The sequence below is a fragment of the Salmo salar genome, chromosome ssa28, assembly GCF_905237065.1.
Source record: "Salmo salar chromosome ssa28, Ssal_v3.1, whole genome shotgun sequence".
NCBI lineage: Eukaryota > Metazoa > Chordata > Actinopteri > Salmoniformes > Salmonidae > Salmo > Salmo salar.
The window spans coordinates 20749872-20767443 of record NC_059469.1 but is presented as its reverse complement, the minus strand read 5'-3'; the positions used below and the strand labels follow the sequence as shown (position 1 = coordinate 20767443).

The following is a 17572-nucleotide window of genomic DNA, read 5'->3' as shown; positions in this document are numbered from 1 at the left end:
GATCGTCTGAGACCAGCCACCCGGACAGCTGATGAAACTGAGGAATATTGGGCATCCCTAGTGGCGAAGCGGTCTAAGGCATTGCATCACAGTGCTAGAGGTGTCACTGCAGACCTGGGTTCGATCCCAGGCTGTATCACAACCGACTGTGGTCGGGAGTCCCATAGGGTGGCACACAATTGGCCCAGCTTCGTCTGGGTTAGGGGAGGGTTTGGCCGGGGGGGCTTTACTTGGCTCATGGCGCTCTGCGACTCCTTGTGGCGGGCCGGCGCCTGTAGGCTGACCTCGGTAGTCAGTTGAACGGTGTTTCCTCCGACACATTGGTGTGGCTGGCTTCTTGGTTAAGCGGGCGGGTGTTAAGAAGTGAGGTTTGGTGGGTCATGTTTCGGAGGACGCATGAATCGACCTTCGCCTCCCGACCCCGTTGGGGAGTTGCAGCGATGAGACAAGATCAAAATTGGGGAGGAAAAAAAATTAAAAAAGGGAACAGGAATATTTCTGTCTGTCATAAAGCCCTTTTGTGGGGAAAAACTCATTCTGATTGGCTGGGCCTGGCGCCCAAATGGGTGGGCCATGGCAGCGCCCCTGTCCAGTCATGTGAAATCCATAGATTAGGGCCTAATGAATTTATTTAATTGGACTGATTTCCTTATATGAACTGTAACTCAGTAAAATCGTTAATTGTTGGATGTTGCATTTATATTTTTGTTCAATATACATGCATGTATGACGTTTACCTTATTCTCACTCTGTATGCTATTCTATAGTTACTGTCTATGTGACTATTTTCAGGAATCAGCTGGCAACCAGAAGGCATTACTGTTTCTAATGATACAGTGCCTTTGGAAAGTATTCAAACACCTTTTTCCATATTTTGTTACGTTACAGCCCTTTTCTAAAATGGATTAAATAAATAAAAATCCTCATAAATCTACACATTACCCCATAACAACAAGAGAAAACAGGGTTTTAGAAATTTTTGCACATTTATAAAAAAAAAAAAAACAGTAATACCTTATTTACATAAGTATTCAGACCCCTTGCTATAAAGACTCGAAATTGAGCTCAGGTCCATCCTGTTTCCATTGATCATCCTGAGATGTTTCTACAACTTGATTGGAGTCCAGTAGTGGTAAAGTACATTTATTGGACATGATTTGGAAAGGCACACACTTGTCTATACAAGGTCCCACAGTTGACAGTGCATGTCAGAGCAAAAACCAAGCCATGTGGTTGAAGGAATTGTCCGTAGAGCTCAGAGACAGGATTATGTCGAGGCACAGATCTGGGGAAGGGTCCCAAAACATTTTGGCAGCATTGAAGGTCCCCAAGAAGGCCTTTTGGTAGGCCATCATTGTAAATAAGAATTTGTTCTTAACTGACTTGCAAAGTTAAATAAAGGTAAACAAAAATAAACAAACACAGTGGCCTCCATCATTCTTAAATGGAAGAAGTTTGGAAACACCAAGACTTTTCCTAGAGTTGGCTGCCCGGCCAAATTGAGCAATGGGGGAGAAGGGCCTTGGTCAGGGAGGTGACCAAGAACCTGATGGTTACTCTGACTGAGCTCTAGAGTTCCTCTGTAGAGATGGGAGAACCTTCCAGAAGGATAACCATCTCTGCAGCACTCCACCAATCAGGCCTTTATGGTAGAGTGGCCAGAAGGAAGCCACTCCTCAGTAAAAGGCACATGACAGCTTGCTTGGAGTTTGCCAAAAGACACCTAAAGACTGATGTTTAAGAACCAATCCTAGAAGTAATGTTGAACCTTTTGTATCTTTATTTCTTGGTATAGGAGTACTCTAAAATAATTGATAATAAACCAAGGAGAATATCAACCAAGGCTGGGTAGTTTTGGCTAACCTTCAATTTTCATGACGATTTTGCTAGATTGGCTGGATCATTTAAAGCAATAGCTATTTGATTAAATTTCTCTGAGGCTTCATTAAATGTTGTATTTATAAATGTTAGGTTGAGTAATGGATAGCCGATCCTGTCAATCTCATCAGCGATTTCCAGGTTGACTAAACGACTGTCGATGTATCGTTCGAAACAGCACAACAGTGGCCACCCGTTATCTGAGAATATAGTCGATATTTTTTCTGGGGGAAAAAGTATACTTGGAAAGTAGTATACATGATTTGGGTTTATTGGAAGAAATGTCATTTTGGTGTTTGAATGGCAATTTCACGCAGAAAATATTCACTTTCGCTAACGACTCCCTTTCATCGCGAACTGTCTCCAGTAGCTAGCCTGCCAGCTAGCCGACTGCCGTGCACAGCTGTTTGCTTATGGAGAAAATTGGACAAAGCTTTCGGATGCGGGACTCTGGTGAACTGAATGTTTAATTTGCCTGTTAGTACGATTAATTAAGTCAAGTAGTTAGCAAGCTAACTAGAGAAAAAAAGATAACTAGTTAACTAGAAGAGAGTGTGTGGATCGAAGCAAACTGGCGAAAGTGCACCAGGATCCGAAGAAATTCCCTATGCCAGTGATGGCAAACGAGCCGATAATTTTGAACGTCTATGATATGGTAAGTTGTGTGTAGGTAAATGTATAATTTTCATTAATCGCATACGGTACATTTAAGAACACACTTACCATAATACACTAACTCGCAGCTATTACTAACTCGGTAGCGTTATTTAATTGGCGAGCTAACGCGTTAGTTAGCTATAAAGCGAGCTAGGTGTCCAGCTAGCTAACAAGATTCGTGTCTGAAACTGAGGATGTATGGAGCATTGGAAGATCCCCGAACTATGGCTGCTGTATGGCTATGGAAATGTTAACCCCCAAACTAACGGTTTAGTTAGGCAGCCAGCCAGGATCAGGAAATGTTAACCCCCAAACTAACGGTTTAGTTAGGCAGCCAGCCAGGATCAGGAAATGTTAACCCCCAAACTAACGGTTTAGTTAGGCAGGCAGCCAGCCAGGATCAGGATGTTTGTCCCCGGGTCATCTGTTTTGTAAATTTGTCTAAATCAAAATCTGCCCGTCGGTGGGAAACCAGATTTTGGACTCACATCTTCCAAATTAGTTTACTAACGTTACTAAGAGTGACCAAAATGTAAAAAAAAATTATATTTGTGTACTTCACTACTTTATATAAATAATTACCTGTCTGATTGAAAACACATGTATACAAATGACAGACATTGAATAATGTATCATGAAGTTGGCTTGTTATCCTGTGAATGAACAATTTAAGTTGAATTTCCTTATTAGGAGCTGTGTGAGATGAGTGTTTTTCTCCAAATCTACTGCTGACTGACCCTGATTAGCCTGAGCCCTGTTAAGCAGACTATGGGTAAAACATTACCCACAGTGTAGCAACAAAAAAGTATTAGACTTTTCGGTCTACCCCAATGTGGTCCGGTGTTTAAATGTATTAAGCCACAACATTCTAATTGCTGTAGTTGTCTGTTTGATTTCATGACAGGAATATGTAAATACAGTTCAATACTGTGTCTAAAGGATACCAAATTATTATTATTATTATTATTATTATTATTATTAAAATATTTGCCCAGTAATTCTCTTAAACGGTCTTTCAGAAGGTTGATGTGAATGATCTTTACACCTCACAATGTTCATCCTAAAGCAATTGAATCAGGACTTGGTTATGATAGTGTCTCCTGTTTTAAGGAAGAGTGCAAAGGTCCTCAGATCAATAAAGTAATGAATAAATAAAAAATGCTCCTTGTCACAATCGGTCAATGACCGATTCTTTTGGAGTGTCACTTCCTCTTTCCTCCCACTCTAACTCAATAGCTCACCGTGTTCTAGGTTCCATAGCTTTGGTTTGTGGGAAAGGTTGTATTTCAGACTTCTCCAGTCCTGTTTAACCTTTCAGCTCACCCAAAGTACTGGACACTCAGTTTGCCTGTCAAGCTTATCCAAGCATGGTGCTTGTTAGATTGGTTAATTGCATTCTGGCTTGAGTATCATAGCTGTGGATGACAACCAAGTGGAAAAAATGTAGGCTATTAATGGGTGTTTTGGAACTTTAATAATTTATGTTTGCTGGTGTTTTTGTCTTGTTTCAATGGTGGAATTATGTTGCTGTGTGACATTTCTTGTTAACCTTGTCGCTCAGTCTTGATGTCTGCACATTGACTCGAGTGAATGGATTTACCATGCTTTTAAAATAGACTGACTGATTGCAGTGTTTTAGATGGCTGCTGCTTGACACCACTTGTCCTGTTGGTGATGAGATGTAAACTGACACTGAATGAGTTTGGTACAGGACTGTCTAAGCGGCCAAGTTAGTCTTGTATGCATAGGCTGGTTCAGCTTATCCTACAGTTTTATAGTTGTTCAGTATTTGCATTAAATGTCCTCTGATCTATTTAGAGGATCTGTTAGTGTTGATTCCCTTTTATATGATAGCCTTAATCACTCACTTGCACTAACAGTTATTGGCTTTATGGCTATAGTTTAAAGATTAGGTTCACCACATTGAAACATAGCCTAAAGGGCCCTATTCAATCTTTATCACTGAATTTAAATGTAATTTCCGATTTAGCTGACATCTGCAGCATTTACTGTGAATACAGTCTCCCCTAACATGGGAACTTTGCCTCTAAATTTTAATCATGCTGTAAAGCTGAATTTCTGTGTTACGGATTGATTAGAACCCCAAATAGTTTCTCTTCAAATTGGACATGTAAAAAAGACTGAGCCTTTTCATATTTGGCTTTGGTTGTGTTTGCCACAAGGTACAGGCTCCATAAGTTTTTATTATCTCTATTTTATTGGATCTTGCTCATAGAGGCTGCTGATGGAATGCCTGTCTTTGTGAGTGCACATTGTCAGCACAGCCAGGGGTGATGCCTACAAATCTGTCATGCTAGCCACAGAAGGCATGGTAAGAGGTCTTCTCTCTCCCGCATGGTTGGCCATTAGCCATCTCTGGACAGTGACAGCATCTCTTCTTTCACATGACTGGACATTGTCATACCTCCTCCTCGGTGTGTGTGTGTGTGTGTGTGTGTGTGTGTGTGTGTGTGTGTGTGTGTATCCTGCTGTCCAGCCATGTATGACACACACACACACACACACACACACACACACACACACAGAGTCGCCTATCCAGCTGAGGGGATGATCATTATGTTGGACCACAATTCTACTGTCCTTACTTCTGATTGGTTTTCAGTTTATTGGGCCTCCTTTTTCATTCACTATTTGCATACCCATTCTGCTGTATCCACATTCCACACCCTTTATTAGCTCATTGACATTGGCCTGACTGAACCTTGGACACAGTAAATGTGGTAACCTTAGTGGGGGTAGCTAGCCTGCAGACATCTAATGGTATTGATTTCACTTGCTCAGTAAAAGCATGTGTCCAGTTGAGCCAGCCTTGTTAGTACTCAGTAGTAGCCTACCTCATTATGAGATTCTTGGAACTCACCGGATTCAAAATGTTCCACCATCGTGAGGCTCCTTTCACTATGAGCCAGAAATAGAATAGGAGTAAGTTGAGAAAATCACAAAGTAATTTGGATGGATTTTTTTTTTTTTGTGGGTCGGGGAGGTGAGGTAGGTTGTGATTATCATGAGCTCATTTAGGCCTGATTTTATATAGGTTTATATAGGTTATATAGCCTGTTGGTTTATTTTGTGATCTGGAAGGAGAAGAGAAAAGGCAATGTTATTTAGGAGTTGTGACAGAAATGTTTAAGCTAACGAGCCAACATAAAGTTCAGGAGAATCCGAGACGTGATTCAGTGTTGAAACCAAGAGTTCTCTTAAAGTAGGCTGTAATAAAGCCACCTCCAGCAGATGATAGCCACCCTAATCTCAGAAGTAAAATCTTGCTTAATTTGTTCAGCTGCATGATTTACTTCTGGGTCTATACGTGTTAGAAATTGAAGGTTCCGGCGTTTGGGAAGTCTCCACCGTCGCAAAAGGGAACTCGGCCTTCGCCCAATACTGATACGTCCATATAAACAGTGACCCATTCAGTTCCGGCAGATTCTTCGCTCTACATGCAGAATCTGCCCACGGGAGATTTATAGCCACCTTAACCCAACATGCTATGGGAAATAAGTGCACTCTCAAAGCAACAAACCCCTCTGTCCTTCAATCAAATAACAATGGGGGTACATGTACATTTAGGAAATGAACAGGAGAGACCTCAACATACATTCTCACATCAAGCCAGTGTCTGGATGCCTGATGCCTCTCCTCCCTTGTGATTCATCTCACCCCACTCTATCCATATTGCCTTTCCCTTTCACAGAGAAACCAAGCCAGGGAGGTATATCTCAATCAGATCTGGGGAAAGCCCAGGGCTGGTTTGACTAGGAGCAGCATGTCAGCTGTTGCTATTTGCAGATTGGGGTTGTTGCGCTCTCTTTTCTCTGCTTTAGATCTATCTGACAGGAGTCTCATTGCTCCTGCAGGCTCCCATCAGGAGGAAAGCAGCAGCACAGGGGGAAAAAGGGCTTTTCATGTGTCCTGAGGGGGATGAGCTCCTACATCCTAGTCCTAATGGAATCAGACTGTTATTCCTTCAATGGCTGCTGCAGAAATGAGCCTTCATTGAGGGAAATCAGTCTTTCCTTTGTCTCATTCATGCTTTTTAATTCATGCATGCATTGTAAGCGTACTTTACATTAGCCATGGACTATGGATGACACATTTTCATAATCAAGAGAAATTGCATTGCTACTGAGCATTAAGTAGCTCTCTCGCAGCTTTAGTCTGGTGTTTTTCTTCCCTCCCCTCCTACAGTTTTCACACAGATCATTTCATGAACAACACAATACTGAGAGGTTCTTGTGACTCAGACTGATGGTTAAGACACTGATGCTTTTTTAAGATAGGCTCGCTCGATGATTCATTCATTGACTCTCCCAATTAGTGTACAGTGTTTGATCAAATAAAGAGTGATGAAACTCCAGTGCATATCATATCTCCTGCATAACTGGATTTCCCTTGGAGAGCTGAGTGTTTTTGCAACCTTGGTTAATTAGGAAATTATACTGTGCACCACCTGTTCGTGGTGATACCATTTGCCTTGTCAAGATGAGCTGGTATTAGGATTAGGACTAGCCGAGGAGAGAGCATTCACACTGCCCATTCTTTGCATTGCAGTGCCTCAAAGAATTCTGGAAACGTGTTCAAATCACATGTACTGCCGGATACTCACAGAGGTTGTCTGGCTACTATCCTACTATCCTATGGGTTGACTTGGGATTTTTTTTCCCATTAGCCAGCCATGATGCATTGAATACAAAAAGTCAAATAGGCTTGCGATTTGTTTTTGCTAGGAAATCTCCCTGCCTGCTTAATGATAGCGGCTTCTGCCAGACTAGTTTATTCAGCGTTGGGAGTCTGAGGACCTTTCCCCTGGATAGACAGAGCTCTCCAGCTCCACTTAGAATCACATTAGAACAGTGCCAGACAGGCCTGCTCATAATCACAGGGAGGCCCAGCTCTCTCTGCACTTTGAAGGATGCCTTTAATAAGCTTTAAAGTAATTGGGGTCAGAGGGATTCAAAGCTGAGGAGGAGAAGGTGTTAGTGTAGTGTGTACAGCTGTAGCAACTGCTTCTGTTCTGCGTTTTTCCCTTCTAGGTGTTGCTGCATATGAAAGCGTGTGTGCTATTTTAGTCTATTTGCAATGCTATGGTCTGAACTTGGAAGTCTGAGTGATGCAATTATAGCCATCTGTTCCCCCCCCCCAAAGTATTCCTGTAAAGAGGTGACTGTGCCCCCGCACATTGACTCTATACCGGTACCCCCTGTATATAGCCTCGCTACTGTTATTTTATTGCTGCTCTTTAATTATTATGATTTATTTTTTTGCTCTTAACTGCATTGTTGGTAAAGGGCTTGAAAGTAAAAAATAAAATATTTAACCTTTATTTAACCATGTATTCCAGTTGAGAACAAGTTCTCATTTACAACTGCCAAGATAAATCAAAGCAGTGTGACAAAAACAACAACAGAGTTACACATGGGATTAACAAACGTACAGTCAATAACACAATAGAAAAATCTATATACAGTGTGTGCAAATGTAGAAAGGCAATAAATAGGCCATAGTGGTGAAATAATTACAATTTAGCATTAACACTGGGGTGATAGATGTGCAGATGATGATGTGCAAGTAGAGATACTAGGGTGCAAAAGAGCAAAAAAATAACTATGGAGATGAGGTAGTTGGGGGGGCTATTTACAGATGGGCTGTGTACAAGTGCAGTGATCGGTAACCTGCTCTGACATCTGATGCTTATAGTTAGTGAGGGAGATAATAGTCTCCAGCTTCAGTGACTTTTGCAATTCGTTCCAGTCATTGGCAGCAGAGAACTGGAAGGAAAGGTGGCCAAAGGAGGTGTTGGCTTCGGGGATGACCAGAGAAATATACCTGCTGGAGTGTGAGCTACAGGTGGGTGTTGCTATGGTGACCAGTGAGCTGAGATAAGGCATATACCTTGCAATACCTATACCTAGCAGAAACCTTTAGCCAGTGGGTTTGGCGACGAATATGTAGCGAGGGCCAGCCAACGTGAGCATACAGGTCGCAGTGGTGGGTAGTATATGGGGCTTTAGTGACAAACCGGATGGCACTGTGATAGACTACATCCAATTTGCTGAGTAGAGTGTTGGAGGCTATTTTATTAATGACATCGCCGAAGTCAAGGATCGGTAGGATAGTCAGTTTTACGAGGGTATGTTTGGCAGCGTGACTGAAGGAGGTTTAGTTGCGAAATAGGTACCTTTGCATCAAATCATCGCTGCTAGCTAGCTGCTACCGAGTGGCTATAGCACCTAACGCCCCTGTCCCAAAGCTAGCACCAGTTAGCCAGGCGAATCTCCCGGCTAGCAAACGAAATTACTACAACTACAATACCTCTTTCGCCAACCGGCCTGGACTCTTTGTCGACGTGGCGCCCCGCCGTACCACCACGACTGGTCTGCCGACGTAACTCCAGCCGCTGTGCCCTCAACCGGCCTTTGCCGGACGTCGGAGCAGACGCTTTTACTAGTCCCGGCCTGCTAACTTTAAATGCCGTGTCTCCCGCATGCTAGCGTAGTAACGACTACCCCGACTTCCCTGTTTGATCTTTTGCTGTTCACTGGACCCTATGATCACTTGGCTACATAGCTGATGCCTGTTGGACTGTTAATTAATCACGTTACTCCATTTTGTTTTATTTACTTAATTTTTTTTGTTTCTGTCAGCCCCAGCCTCGAACTCAGGCCCTGTGTGTAGTTAACCGACCCTCTCTGCCCATTCATTGCCATTTTACCTGTTGTTGTCTTAGCTCATTAGCTGTTGTTGTCTTACCCGTTGTTGTCTTAGGTAGCTCTTCCAATCACCTGTGATTGCTTTGTCTCTCTCAAATGTCAATATGCCTTGTATACTTTTTTTAGGATAGTTATCATTGTTTTAGTTTACTGCGGAGCCCCTAGTCCCACTCAACATGCCTCAGAAACCTCCTTTGTCCCACCTCCCACACATGCGATGACCTCACCCAGCATAACTAGCGCGTCCAGAGATGCAACCTCTCTTATCATCACTCAATGCCTGGGTTTACCTCCACTGTACCCGCTCCCCACCATACCCCTGTCTGTACATTATGCCCTGAATTTATTCTACCACGCCCAGAAATCTGCTCCTTTTATTCTCTGTCCCCAACGCACTAGATGACTAGTTTTGATAGCCTTTAGCCGTACCCTCATCCTACTCCTCCTCTGTTCCTCTGGTGATGGCCCTGCATGTCCCCAGGCACTCTCATTTGTTGACTTCTGTAACCTAAAAAGCCTTGGTTTCATGCATGTTAACATCAGAAACCTCCTCCCTAAGTTTGTTTTACTCACTGCTTTAACACACTCCACCAACCCTGATGTCCTTGCCGTGTCTGAATCCTGGCTTAGGAAGGCCACCAAAAATTCAGAGATTTCCATCGCCAACTACAACATTTTCCATCAAGATAGAACTGCTAAAGGGGATGCATTTCTCTACGGCTGGCCATGCTTTCCTCCCGGCTACCCCGGCCAACAGCTCCGCACCCCCAGCAGCTACTTGCCCAAGCCTGCCCAGCTTCTCCTTCACCCAAATCCAGATAGCAGATGTTCTGAAAAAGCTGCAAAACCTGGACCCATACAAATCAGCTGGGCTAGACAACCTGGACCCTCTCTTTCTAAAATTATCCGCCGTCCCGCCGTCATTGTTGCAACCCCTATTACCAGTCTGTTCAACCTCTTTCGTATCTTCCGATATCCCTAAAGATTGGAAAGCTGCCGTGGTCATCAGCCTTTCCCACTGAATTACAGGGAAGGAGAGACTAATATTGCCCTTTGCATTTCTCAGAAGTCTCATAGCAGAAATGAGATGACTGAAAGATCAATTTAGTTCTCCACCTCTACCCACAACCCAAATGGACTCTAACAGCTATTGGCCTTCCCTGAAAGAACACAAATTGAGTCAAAATCAGGTTGCCCAGACTCAATTGAGTTACTGTACCTCTTTTTGTTTACGGATTTACTGTACCTCTTTTTGTTTCTGTCGGCCCCAGCCTCCAACTCAGGCCCTGTGTGTACCTAACTGACCCCCTCTGCCCATTCATCGCCATTTACCCGTTGTTGTCTTAGCTCTCCCGACCAATACCTGTGATTGCTTTTTGCCTCTCTCTGTCAATATGCCTTGTCTACTGCTGTTTTGGTTAGTTATTGTTTTATTTCACTGTAGAGCCCCCAGTCCCGTGCAACGTGCCTTAGATATCTCTTCTTGGGTATGGCGCTACAAGCTTGGCACACCTGTATTTGGGGAGTTTCTCCCATTCTTCTCTGCAGATCCTCTCAAGCTCTGTCAGGTTGGCTGGGGAGCGTCGCTGCACAGGTATTTTCAGGTCTCTCCAGAGATGTTCGATCGGGTTCAAGTCCGGGCACTGGCTAGGCCACTCAAGGACATTCAGAGACTTGTCCCGAAGACACTCCTGCATTGTCTTGTCTGTGTACTTAGGGTCATTGTCCTGTTGGAAGGTGAACCTTTGCCCCAGTATGAGTTCCTGAGCGCATTGGAGCAGATTTTCATCAAGGAGCTCTCTGTACTTTGCTCTGTTCATCTTTCCCTTAATCCTGACTACTCTCTCAGTCCCTGCCGCTGAAAAATATCCCCACGGCATGATGCTGCCGCCAAACATGCTTCACCATAGGGATGGTGCCAGGTTTCCTGCAGGCGTGACTCTTGGCATTCGGGCCAAATAATTCAATCTTGGTTTCATTAGACTAGAGAAGCTTGTTTCTCATGGACTGGGAGGCCCTTAGGTGCCTTTTGGCAAACGCCAAGCGGACTGTTATGTGCAGTTTACTGAGGAGTGTTTTCCGTCTGGCCCCTCTACCATGAAGGCCTGGTTCGTGGAGTGCTGCAGACATGGTTGTCCTTCTGGAAGATTCTCCCATCTCCACAGAGGAGCTCTGTCAATGACCATCGGGTTCTTGGGCACCTCCCTTCTCCCCAGATTGCTCAGTTTGGCCGGGCGGCCAGCTGTAGGACTCTTGGTGGTTCATTCTTAAATGGAAGAAATTTTGATGGAGGCCACTGTTTTCTTGTCGACCTTCAATGCTACAGAAATGTTCTGGTACCCTTCCCTAGATCTGTGCCTCGACACAATCCTGTCTAGGAGCTCTACGGACAATTCCTTCAACCTCATGGCTTGGTTTTTGCTCTGACATGCACTGTCAACTGTGGGACCTTATGCAGACAGGTGTGTGTGTGTGTGTGTGTGTGTGCCTTTCCAAATCATGTCCAATCAATTGAATTTACTACAGGTAGGGCTGTGTGGGTCACAAAATTAAGCCAGACGGTTTTAATTGACCGTTAATTAACAAACACATTTAGCATCTCTTAGCTTCCGCACACAGCCTACAAGCCACTGATGAAGACCTTTGGAAAAAGTCTAAATCCATGTAATATAGCCTACACCTTCACAATACATCCATTATTTATTTTAGACAGATCTAAGGAAACATGATATGAAGAAAATGTAGTCTATTTCAGAAGAACAGAGTAGGATATTCTGAGTTGTCTTTATATTAGGTCCTGATATGGCTTTATTTGTATTTATTTGATATCCCCATCAGCTGCCAAGGCAGCAGCTACTCTTCATGTTAAAGCACTTACATTACTTATAAAAGATAAAATAAAACAAAAGATAAAATGGTACAAAGTATAACGTTATTACACCACTACATATCTACAATACAAAAATATTTAATACCACCATACAACAATATCACAATGTATGCATGTGTCTGTACCTTTGTGTGTCTCTTCACAGTCCCTGTTGTTCCATAAGGTGTATTTTTACCTGTTTAAAAAATAATCTGATTCTACTGCTTGTATCAGTTACCTGATGTGGAATAGAGTTCCATGTTGTCATGGCTCTGTGTAGTACTGTGCGCCTCTCATAGTCTGTTCTGGACTTGGGGACTGTGAAGAGACCTCTGGTGGCATGTCTTGTCGGGTATGCATGGGTGTCCGACAGCTCGGTACTTTCAGCTTGTTAACATCTCTTACAAAAACAAGTAGTGATGCAGTCAATCTCTCTTCCACTTTGAGCCAAGAGAGATTGTCATACATGTCGTTAGCGCTCCCTGTACTTTTAAAGGCCAGATGTGCTGCCCTGTTCTGAGCCAATTGCAATTTTCCTTAGCCCCTCTGTGGCACCTGACCACACTACAAGACAGAACTGCTAAAGTGGGCAGAATTGCAATCTACTGTAGAGATTGACAGAACTCTGCAGGCTTACTATCCAGGTCTATGCCCAAACAGTTCAAGCTTCTACTTTTAAAGATCCATCTCTCCAGAAATAAGTCCCTCCCTGTTGCCGCTTGTTATAGACCCCCCTCAGCTCCCAGCTGTGCCCTGGACACCGTATGTGAATTGATTGCCCCCCCCCCATATCTATCGTCAGAGTTCGTACTGCTAGGTGACCTAAATTGGGATATGCTTAACACCCTGGCCGTCCTACAATCTAAGCTAGATGCCCTCAATCTCACACAAATGATCAAAGAACCTACCAGGTACAACCTCAAATCTGTAAACATGGGCACCCTCATAGATATCATCCTGATCAACTTGCCCTTTAAATATACCTCTGCTGTTTTCAACCAGGACCTCAGCGATCACTGCCTCATTGCCTGGGTCCGTTATGGGTCCGTGGTCAAGCGACCACCCCTCATCACTGTCAAATGCTCCCTAAAACACTTTTGCTAGCAGGCCTTTCTAATCAACCTGGCCCGGGTATCCTGGAAGGATATTGACCTCATCCCGTCAGTAGAGGATGCCTGGTTATGCTTTAAAAGGGCTTTTCTCACCATCTTAAATAAGCACGCCCCATTTTTTTTTTATATATTTTTTTTTTAACTAAGAACAGATATAGCCCTTGGTTCACTCCAGACTTGACTGCCCTTGACCAGCACAAAAACATCCTGCATATACTTCTCTGTTGATATCACATACATTATCAAGTATTTCACACGCATTATCCAGAAACTGACTGTTAGCACTTGGTCCATAGCAGCTTCCCACAAGAATGGGCTTAAGGTGGTGAGGCAGATGAACCTGTAGCCATATTACGTCAACAGTATTTAACATGAGATCGTCTCTAAGCTTTACAGGAATGTGGTTCTGAATATAGACGGCAACACTGCCCCCGTTGGCATTTCTTTCTTTTCCGTAGATGTTATAACCATGTATTGCTACCACTGTATCATCAAAGGTATTATCTAAGTGAGTTTTAGATGGTCAGAATATGAATGTCATCTGTTACAAGCAAGTTATTGACTTCATGGACCTTGTTTCTCAGGCTGCATATGTTAATACCAGCTATTTTTAGCACTTCTGGGTTGCTTGATTGTTTTTAAAAATTTACTGGGAAGCTTATCAGAAGTAGACTTGCTCATGTTATTTATATTGGAGCTGATAGTGCAGGGTGAGCTGCACACAGTGCTCTTCCTACTAGGGCACACCACCTCAATGCTAACAGTATAACTAATAGGCACATGATTACTGCATACAATAGCTGTAGGATCAACAGAGGTATTCAGGGCAGTTCGAGGGACAAATTAAGTTCCTTACCTGGTCTGCCAACGCCCTTATGATAATGTACATTTAATGCAGCATTTTGATGACTCATTGTCACAATGGTAGGGATTAACTGAGCTGGTCTTGGGTCATTGATAAGTCATTGTTTCAACGCAGCCTTGAAATGCGTGCACAGAGTGCAGGAGCCTCGACGATTTGGATGGACTCCGTCATTCCTGTAGAGTATTTTCTGTTTTCAGAAGTTGTCAAAGTTAGCTATAAAAGTGATTCCAGCAGAGCTACAGTAACCTTTTAGGCAGATGTGTAATCCCAGTAGCCTGTTGAATCTTTAATACCCGACGATGGTACTAGACCTGAAATGATTGGCTGTTTTTTGGAGTCTTTTAATGCTAAAATCAGTTCTTTAAAATCCGTTTTTGGATGTTTAGAGCTAGCCCTCCTGATGTCCTTTGACCCCATATGGACGCTGTCGTAGAACAGTCAAAATCAGCCTTGTGATGTCCTGTGCTCCTGGGTAGCATGGGGTTTTTGCATTGGGAACCGAGATGCTCCTCACCATAGAGCTGCCGACAATGATAGTTGGTGATGTTGAATGGGCCGGTCTCTCAGGCAGCCTCACGGTCTGATGAGGGTGGGAGCTCTGAGGATCTGAATCTGAGGTAGAAGCCATCGGAGAGGGAGACGGAACTGAAGACGAATCCGGAGGTACCCGCGTATCTGATCTCGAATGGGAAGCACCTAACAAAGGCGCCGGAACCTCTGTATCCAGGGCGGCAAACCCGTTTCTGGTCTGTGTCAGGTCCGGGCTTAACATCTCCAAGGCGACCCCAGTTGCCAGAGGACGCTTTCTTCGACTTCCACGGTGAGTGACGTATCTCCATGGCTGGTTGGTTGGGGTCGAGAACAGCTCCGTTCTCCAGGGAAGGGGGAGAACCCTTCGGGATGGATCCCTGCTGAGCACCGGCCAATTCGCTGTGGAGAGCTGACATGGCCGCGTCACTTCCACAAGAGCGGCGTCCGGCTACTGGGGTGAAATAAAAAGTAGGGGGTCATGGATTCCCCAGTAGCTTGTGTAGGTTTGCTAACTGCTTGCCTAGAGTAGCCACTTCACCCCTCTAGTCCTCCACAAGCAAGCAGTTGCTACATTGAAAGTCAGCGCGGTCCACATTGTCCCGGAACAAAGCAAAGTAAACACTGCTCCTGCAGCGCTGGAAATGTTCATATAGCGACCCCCAGCTAGGCTAGCTGGGCTTCTGTGTCTGTCCCCATATGAGCAATCTGTCAGGATCCCGGGGCAGACGGCAGCGCTCACACCAACTAAGCCAAACAAAGCCGCAGGATCCCAAATTAAAATGAAAGTATATATAAAAACAAGATATATATATATATATACACACACACACACACACACACACACACACACACACACACACACACACACACACACACACAGGGCTCGCAGTGCCTTACACCACTGGGGCACCTGGATCTCAGTGCAAGACGCGTCACTGCAGAACCTTGTTCGAGTCCAGGTTGCATCACATTCGGCCGTGATTGGGAGTCCCATAGGCGGCGCACAATTGGCCTAGCGTCGTCCAGGTATGGCCGGGGTAGACCTTCATTGTAACTAAGAATTTGTTCTTAACCTCTTACATCTAGACGTTCCGCTAGCGGAACACCTGCTCCAATATCCAATGATGGGCGTGGGGCGAAATACAAACTCCTCTAAAATCCGAAAACTTCCATTTTTCAAACATATGACTATTTCACAGCATTTTAAAGACCAGACTCTCCTTTATCTAACCACACTGTCCGATTTCAAAAAGGCTTTACAGCGAAAGCAAAACATTAGATTATGTCAGCAGAGTACCCAGCCAGAAATAATCAGACACCCATTTTTCAAGCTAGCATACAATGTCACAAAAAACAAAACCACAGCTAAATGCAGCACTAACCTTTTGATGATCTTCATCAGATGACACACCTAGGACATTATGTTATACAATACATGCATGTTTTGTTCAATCAAGTTCATATTTATATCAAAAACCAGCTTTTTACATTAGCATGTGACGTTCATAACTAGCATACTTCCGGTGAATTTACTAAATTACTCACGATAAACGTTCACAAAAAACATAATTATTCCACAACTGCGCGCATCCCTTATCTAATTCCTCGGTGTATATTGAAGATATTGGAAGAACTGTCCACATTTACTTTGTCAGCCAACAAGATGAGTAGGCCTAACGAACAGCAAAAGCACTAGCCTATGTCAATCTACTATCCCCATAGTATAAAAGTTGACCTATTCTGTGCGAGAAATAAATATTCCAGTCTGGGACAGTTGTGGAATGTGATAGATCCTAAATTAATACAATCACTAGCATCAAAAAATGAGGCTGATGCCACAGATCAGAACGTTTAGCTTAAAATGCTGATAAACTATTAGGCTATTTCTTAACATTATAAACCCAGCGATGCGCACACGGCAGTAGGCTATAAGCGTGAATTTCCATTAGCGGATAAACACTTATCAAAAGATACCGCAAATGCGATTATGCATGTAATGCTTTTATTATAATGGTTCATTTTTATGGTAAATTCTTTCCCAAACTTAACTCACACACTGCTTATGTATTCCAGTTAGGCTCTACACCCCTTGTAAAGCAGGATAATGTGCTTAATTTTAAGACGTTTTTTGACCAATTTAGTTGTGATACAAACCTTATCAAAATATGGGCTAGGCTACATGTTGAGGCGACTATGATACATTTTTTTTGTTGATAAACAAGCCATTGTTTCTTGCCTTACATTGGGTATCATTCACAAGTTCTTAAAATAAAAATCACCTAGCAGGAACAGCACCATCTAGTGGTCAGAACCTGGTAATATCAGGATATAGGATAGAACATCAATGACACATTTTTCTGTAGGTGCGGGACACAATTAACTGAGAATACATTCCATACATAGGATGAAGAAACAATGCTCCATACTACTTGTATTCATCATGCCTTACTCATTGTTAGAAAAAAGTTTGGTCCAAATTGGATGTTGGGTACTAATATTTATTGGATATTATATGAATCCTATAAATAAAAATAGCCAGTTTGGGTGCAGTCAATTAGCATAATTTCTCAGATCAAATTATATTTCAGCAAGATAATGCAGGAATGCTAATCTAATCTGTTTCTAACTACAGAAATTGTTCTTAAACAATCTGAGCTGGTGGGTGTCATGGCTTGCAGAAATGACATGGAACGACTCTAAATTGATCACTAACATTTTAAAGCTGAGCAATTTGCGCGTTCTCTACGTAGTACAGTCATATCTGACTAAGATCATAAGAGTCAGAAGTGCGTTAATCTTGTTAAATATAAAACGAGAGATTATTTCACAGAAAAAAATAATCATCCTTAAATTTTGTAGGAGTTTACATTGACGAAAAGAATTGAACTTCTAACTGCACTCTCAAGTCTCCTCATTGAGCAGAGCGGCCCAA

At 43.2% G+C, this 17572-nt stretch overlaps 1 protein-coding gene across 1 annotated transcript in view; it reads left to right on the top strand.

The window, feature by feature from the left end:
• Positions 1–2006: 2006 nt before the first annotated feature.
• The window catches only part of desi2 (desumoylating isopeptidase 2), a 49750-nt gene continuing 34184 nt past the window's right edge, over positions 2007–17572 (top strand). Inside the window, 1 exon segment of the mRNA XM_014179947.2 lies at positions 2007–2533. The gene's annotated coding sequence lies outside the window, so the exon portion shown is untranslated.